Source organism: Sinohyriopsis cumingii, chromosome 8 (assembly GCF_028554795.1).
Source record: "Sinohyriopsis cumingii isolate HCF-2022 chromosome 8, ASM2855479v2, whole genome shotgun sequence".
NCBI classification, from domain to species: Eukaryota; Metazoa; Mollusca; class Bivalvia; order Unionida; family Unionidae; genus Sinohyriopsis; species Sinohyriopsis cumingii.
In genome coordinates this window covers 103,019,724-103,025,898 of record NC_142968.1, presented here as the reverse complement: position 1 = coordinate 103,025,898, position 6,175 = coordinate 103,019,724, and the positions used below count along the sequence as shown (strand labels likewise).

The window sequence follows — 6,175 nt, the reverse complement described above, 5'->3', positions numbered from 1 at the left end:
TGCTAATTCCCATTGTCGCTAATCTCCGACCCTTCACTACTTACACAGATTGAACTTTTCATCAGAGCTTTGCGATGTGTCATCAGAACATTTTCTCCAGACAAACCGACGGACTACTCACCCGCCTTTCGAGATAAAAGTCAAGATACTTGCTATATCTGTACGAAGAAAGAACATTGGTCTTCAGAGTGTCCCAGCCGTCAAAAAAGCAAAACAGGTGCTGGAAGAGACAAAAGTCAAGATACCTGTTACCATTGTCAAGATTTTAACAATAAACTAAATTTTCCCTTTTAAAATACATATATATTTTTTCCGCTAGATATGTGGAATTCTGCAACTAGTTGATGCTCTGGTTTACTTATTATTGTTGTTTTTTAACAGTTCCCCGATTCCCTTCCTTTGTGGAATGGAGGGAGGTCTGGTGATGATGAGTGCATAGGAAGAGATAAGTTACTACTTTACGTCTTTGATGGAAGGGGAAGCGTTATCCTGTCTCCTTTGAATTCATTAATGATGTTTTTACGTTTTATTTTTATGCTTGATCCTTATTTTTTATATTCAATTTTAATCATTTTATTTTATTTATTATCGTTTATCTTATTATGTTTTGATTTATTTATTCTATATTTGTTCGTGTTCTACATCTTATTATCATCGAATTTTCAAAATTATTTTGACCAACTGATCATTCCTGTTTCAAATACGCGGAGAATTTGTTTTAGCTTAAATTACGAACTTTTTAAAAACTGTTTCATGTTCTGATTTACATGTTAGTCATATTATTTTATAATTCCATTGCCCCTCTCCGGGATCATCCCTTCTGGAATCATCCTTTAATCCGATGATGACGACTTTGTGTTGTTGTTTTTAAAGTCTTACTTAGAACTTTAAATTAAGTATTTATTTTATTTTTATCTAATTTTTAATAGTTATTTAATATTTCTTTTCAATATTTTTTTATTTATTTATTGTAAGGCATGGTTTAACAATTGCTTTTGGAAGGATAACCCACTGCTACAAAGATATAAATGAGTGGCCAGATGCTACCTGGAGAAACCAGTACGCTTCGAGAGCTGCAACACTCTTTTATGGCACAATGAGACGTGGTTAGATTACTGTTTGTTTTATATGTCAAAAATAATAATAATAATAATAATAATAATAATAATAATAATAATAATAATAATAATAATAATAATAATAATAATAACAACAATAATAACTTTATTTGCTTTTACATGATTTAATCAGTAAACGAATAATAATAATAATAATAACTTTATTTGCTTTTACATGATTTAATCAGTAAACGAATTTTTATTATCTGGTACTTTTAAAGTGACTTTTCATGAAGTCATCAGTGACCATATTTTCTTGTAAATGTAGTATTATAGGTTCTTTCTTCAAAACTTCAAATAGACTCGAATTTTCTTTAAAAATCTTTTTGTTGCTTACCGATAAAATAGCGAGTCATTCAAAAGATTTTTCATTTATGTTTCACATATAAATCAAGTTTTCTTCATGGGTTAGGGGACTGGTGAAAGGACATTCGTAATTTGTTGTATCTTTGTTTCTCTTTGTTACTGTTGTTGTTTTTTGTTGGTTTTTATTTTTATAAATTCATAGCTCATGCGTATGTAAATCGATATCTTTCGCGATTATGGTCATGTAATCTCGGGCTATTTAGAAGCGAATACGGAAGTAAAACGTGAGGCATGCGCACAAGGTGTTCTCCAACGCGCGAAAAGAATTAATAGCAGGGATATTATACGTGCGAGTCGGTCCAAGTGCCTAAATTGCAGCTAAATTACAGCAAGGTAATGGCCAATAACTTTAATCATTTTGTCGCAGTTTTAATTTTTTGATGATCCATATTGTGTTTTATAAAGCTATTTAAAGAGCAGAGTATTAGATATTCAATATTTGGTGAACAATATTTGAGAAGGGGTAGGTGTGTTAAATGGCGCGGACCTGAAGGAAACCATCAAATATGGTGGAACAACTATCGTCTGTCTCACTGACTGACTATTTGAATTTAGCGTGATTTTCCTACTACTGTACACATATCACGGTTTATTCCTGCATTGTAGGATATTTAATTGCCCCTGGGGGAAGGAATCTTCCCCTAGCCATTTATGCGTTCACAGAAGACTGTTTAATTCGCAAGGGTTCGTTACAAAGAAAATTTGCAGTATCCGTCCAGGAATCAAGGGATGGGGGTTCTAACCTGTAACAGTATAACACAAGGGAAGACACCAGTCCGCTCCCTCGGTAGTTCCAACACTGCTAGTTTATCCTGATTGCGTCTGCTACCATCTTAAGCCATTCGTAATCAAGAATAGTTCAGTTTTCAAAACAGCTCGACACACTTCGTTCAGTTTGTGACATGGAGAAAATGCAATAATTGTTCGCCGATTTTGACGTCTGGATAAGTGCCGTCTGGCAGTGCGGTTTTGCATTCGCATAGTCTTGGATTTGACCATTGACCGAAAGGAAAGGTCTGAACAACCTCAAGTTTGTAGTTCAACAATACGTATGTTTCACGAGTTAACAGTGCACTGTGCAACAATGTAACCCGTAATCAGCACCAAATTTACCAAAACCAATATTTGTTTTTGCCACCAAAATTAGAAGACATCACAAAGTACATTAATGATATTTACTGCAGACTCGAGGTTGTTCGGATCTTACCTTGTGTCTTCCCTCGTGTTATATTGTTACAGGTTTGAACCCACATCCCTTAATTCATGGACGGATACTCCAAATGTTCTTTGTAACAAACCGCTACGGTTTAATTCTTTTGTCAAGACATAGGACTATTTTAAGTCCCTAACGACTTGAATGCAAGGCTGTACACGAGTGGAAATAGACCCAACACACGGACACATGCATAAAAATAATTAATTCAGCCTATTATCAACTGAGCAGGGTTTCAACGAAAACAGTATGTGATACCATTAACGATTGGTCACCACTGTGACATTACATCTGAATACCCAGGTCTAGTTGGTTGGAAATGGTTCCACGTCTCCGTCATGGTACAGAAGTCTGGTAGAGGCAAGGGAGGAGAGGTGCCCTGAAACGCCAGCCTGTACTTAACCAAAGCTAGTCCAGTTATTTAATGGACAATAAAATACCAATAATGTTTTAGCCACCTGTGCAATTAATCAAATAAATTTCAAAAATGAATCTTTAATAAGGTAGGAATTTTATGTACAGAGTGTACATACAGTAAACTAAAAATTACTAGTTCAGCGAAGTCAAAATGACTTATACAAAGTTTGTATCATGCATGAGAGAATAAAATTTTGATGGCGGTAATCAAATTAGATTATTAAGATAAAGATATTATGTATCAAAATTGGTCCTCAAGTCAAATTGAGAACCAAATACATTCAGGCAACGCTAGCAATCTTTTTTTCCGTGTTGTTCACTGGGACTGCTGTTGTGGAACAGGCATCTTCTGGAAAGTTGGTAGCTGCTCCAGTATATGAGGGCTTCCATGGCTTGCTTCTAGGTGGCGTACTTCGACTCATGCCTCCCATGTTTAGCAGACTGCCTTGTGTTTTGCCTTCCCTTTGAACTTCCATGGTGCCATATCATTTGTCAGCGAGCTAATGATGTATGCCACTAGTATACAGTCATGGTTCTGGTGGTGCGTTGTAACACTGGCAGCCCTACTGTTTTGTGAGCTGCCTTGTGTAACTATTTCCTCCCGTCACTATGTGCCTGCCCTGGTGAGTTCTTATCAGCAGCACATGGTAAAAGGTCATTCAGCTAGCAGAAAATTCTTGTTCTTCTTTATTAATTAGTTATTCTGTGCTTGGCCACATTCTTTTTCCGGTGTTCCTAAAAGTATGTTTGTCCTGCTTTTCCCGCCTATGACCTTGACAGCCCTCCTGGTAAGCCAGTCCTGCACGCTCTGTGTCCACTGCCTAAATGGAATGAATGAAATCTGTCTGATTACTTCATTCGATATTTTGATCTGCTGCAAATATAGTTACATATTCTACTGGAAGTATCATAATATCAGAGAAATATGAACTTATATGGTTTAAACAAATATTTGGGCATGCAGAAAAGATATTGGTATTCATTGTAAACAGTGGTTGTACTTTGTTGCTCTGGACAATGACGTGTAGTCCTACAACGTAAGACACATCACCCAATATTTTTGTTCTTGGGGGGTGATGGGTCTTACTCCCTAACTAACGGCACTGTGTAGTGTTTTTTTATGTTGCCTAACAGTGTAACAAAAGTAAAATTTTCAGGAATATTACACACAACTGGCAACCAATAATGATGCTTTCTACAAAATAAAGTTATAATGTTTTTGCCAGACTTTACCTACCCTGCTGTCTTTTCTCTAATAAATTCAAATTCTCACAGAAGAAATGGACCTGTTTCATTGGCCTACATTTCAGTAGGCTGGAAAGCAAAGAAAATCAGGAATGCCAAAATCGGGTTAAGTACAAATATTATTCTTTAACGAAACAAATAAAAATATATTATACCTATTGTGATTGTAAGCAACATATCACCCCACTTGAACCTACTTAAACATACTTCGACATACCTCGACTACCGTCACATTGCAACAGATGCATTTGAATATCAACTGAACATGAAAATGCATCCATATGCATGTGTCATGTTTTCCTTCTGCCAGGATAAAGACAGCGCTGTAAGTATATTAGTTACATATAAGTTAGTGGAAGAGTGTCGAAATAGGCAGCCAAGTGTGTGAGATAGTCCTGAAACTTTGACTACATCGGAACAGGCTCATAGCTGCCGACCCTCATGATTTTGGCATGAATTTCATGACTTTTTCATTGATTCACTGATTCACGCCGCATGCAAAAAAATAATTCCCTGATTTTCAGTTATTTTAAATCCGGTTAAACACTAGTGGTGACATCAGCAGTTGCCGAAACGGTCCAGTACTGCTAGTTGCATTATTAGTGGAACTATAGCTGATTGGTACAGTTGTCCTGGTAGCAGACATTTTAGCATATTTTAATCTCTATGTATAAGAGTAGTTTTACAAATGCTTTTGAGAGAAACTGGGGCCTAACTTAAATTTTGCTTTGCACATGCACCACAAACATTTTGGGGGAATTATCATTAGGCAATGGATCTTGAAAATGCTTTCACCAACAAAGGAAAAAGAAATCTATTCAACAAAAAGTGAAGTTTAGTTTGGAATATACCAAAAATTGGCCATGCGTTATGCCATCAGACACCGATATACATCATGCTTTTTGCACGCAGCGTGCCACAAATTTTAGCATTGGGCATGGTGGCAGAGATGATGTGAGGAAGCACATTGGTAGTAAAAAGCACACAGAGGTTGGGAAAATTAAGAACTCGCAGATTTCATCTGTCGACGGAAGACCTGCAAGCTACCAATGCTGAAGCACTGTTTTTCCTGTTGAACACAATCTACCTTTATCAACTGGAGACCATGCTAAACATTTGTTTAGACAAATATTCCCGGACTGGAGGATTGCTTCACAAATTCTGGTAAAATTCACTAATTTTATGCATGCTATGCAAGGCTGTCATTTGGGTAGTAAGACATAGCACTAAAACAAAAACAACATGTGCTGTGTTTTACAATTTTGGACTATAGTGGCATGGTCCGCCCATTTCGGTTACTTTACGTTACATGATACAATTACAGGATATCTCAACAAGAATAAGGATATAAACATATACCTATCTTTATATAAACTGAAGTGCCATTAATGTATCTAATAGTACTCAACCTGGCCACTCCGAGAAAACTGACATTGGAGACTGTTATCAGAGAAATGTTTAGAATGGTAAACCAATTGTTCTTTGCCTTTTTATTATGGCAGTGGAGAACAACTGTCTAAGACATGATTTGTGCTGGAATGTTAGCTTTGTTAATTGAGCAGATTATTGGGCTGCTTGCTGCTAATTAATAAATTTATTTCCACTGCCCATTGTAAGTATAATTCCTTTATTGAGCCATGACATTAAATTCTTCAGAATAGATTTAGTCAGAACAACTGTGTATGTACAGCTATTGACCTCAGAATGGTAGTTTAAAAACAAGGTGGGTCAAGCAATGGTTTCTTCAACAGAGGTTTTACAGTGGTAGTTTTGAAAAATGATGAGAATTCCCTGGATGAGAGAGGAGCTTAGACAA

At 36.2% G+C, this 6,175-nt stretch overlaps 1 protein-coding gene across 3 annotated transcripts in view; it reads left to right on the top strand.

The window, feature by feature from the left end:
• The first annotated feature begins 1,740 nt into the window (after positions 1 to 1,740).
• LOC149794267 (histone H4 transcription factor-like) overlaps positions 1,741 to 6,175 on the top strand; it is a 160,951-nt gene continuing 156,516 nt past the window's right edge. For 2 of the 3 annotated variants that reach the window (XM_089968411.1, XM_089968409.1), the window contains exon 1: positions 1,741 to 1,817. The gene's annotated coding sequence lies outside the window, so the exon portion shown is untranslated. Of the gene's footprint in view, positions 1,818 to 5,058; positions 5,524 to 6,175 lie in introns of those variants that run through there. The other variant, XM_089968410.1, reaches the window with a different exon arrangement.